This window comes from Trichechus manatus, unplaced genomic scaffold, assembly GCF_000243295.1.
Source record: "Trichechus manatus latirostris isolate Lorelei unplaced genomic scaffold, TriManLat1.0 scaffold00024, whole genome shotgun sequence".
In the NCBI taxonomy this organism is placed as follows: Eukaryota; Metazoa; Chordata; class Mammalia; order Sirenia; family Trichechidae; genus Trichechus; species Trichechus manatus.
Window position 1 is genome coordinate 6431034 of NW_004443960.1, and position 1131 is coordinate 6432164.

General features: G+C 41.1%; 1 protein-coding gene across 1 annotated transcript in view; it reads left to right on the forward strand.

The window, feature by feature from the left end:
• RBFOX1 (RNA binding fox-1 homolog 1) overlaps window positions 1-1131 on the forward strand; it is a 1254735-nt gene that overhangs the window by 460589 nt on the left and 793015 nt on the right. The gene's annotated exons all lie outside the window — the stretch shown is intronic.

Genomic DNA, 1131 nt, shown 5'->3' on the forward strand with positions numbered 1-1131 from the left:
GTGATGTGAACATGTCATTGCCGTCGCGTTGATTCTGACTCATAGCAACCCTATAGGACAGAGGAGAACTGCCCCATAGGGTTTCCAAGGCTGTAAATCTTTACGAAAGCAGACTGCCACCTCTTTCTCCAGAGGACCAATGAGTGGGTTCGAACTGCCGACCTTTGGGTTAACAGCTGAGTGTTTAACCACTGCCCTACCAGGGCTCCTTGATGTGAACATAGACAGGGTTAAGGTCTCAGTGCAAGCTGCAGTTCTCAAGATAACATGCACAAGAGACTCCGAAGCTTCCATCACGGGAGCAACGGTCCTCTGGGATAGATCAGAAGCATGCTTTTCTGTATTCTAAGCAGTTTTTGACACAGTGTTTTGCTTTATTGCAAACCACAATGTTTTCCGAGGGCTTAAAAATCCAGTTATGACTATAGCTGTGAGGGAAAAGGTCTGCATGGTGCTGGGGAAATTTAATTTTTAGCTTAAAAAAAGTACCACCAAATTCGATTGTTCTTACATTTAGGGATTCTTAGAGTTATACCCAGCTTGCATAACTAGTATATAAGAGAAAGTATTACTACGGGGTTATTTTTTAACACATTTATTATTTATGAAATACAGAGGAAAATAGTTAGAAATAATTGTTTCAGGGAATACCCTGTAGTTTTTTTTATTGTGTTCAAAGAAGTTGCTCATGCTGTTTTAATTCAAACGTTAAAAGTTAAATCTCTTTTCATCCTGACCTACATTTTTAAAACGTTACTTTAGTCTTTGTTATAGGAAATGGAAAATGGGGTGGAAGGAAAATGCTTGCTGTGCGTTCCTGACCCCATAGTTTGTGGCTCATCAGTGTGATTCTCGCCAACCTGTCCAGGCAGGAAACAGTTTCCATCAAGATGATACCGACTCATGGCAACCCCACATGTGTTAGAGAACTGTGCTCCATAGTGTTTTCAGTGGCTGATTTTTGGGAAGTAGATCCCCAGGCCTTTCTTCCAATGTGCTTCTAGGTAGACTAGAACCTCCAAACTTTATGTTAGAGGTAGAGCTCATTAACTATTCGCACTACCCAGGAACTCCCCAGTGATTCTCGTAGAGAGATGGAGAAATGATTTAGCATCACTAAAGGCTTATTTA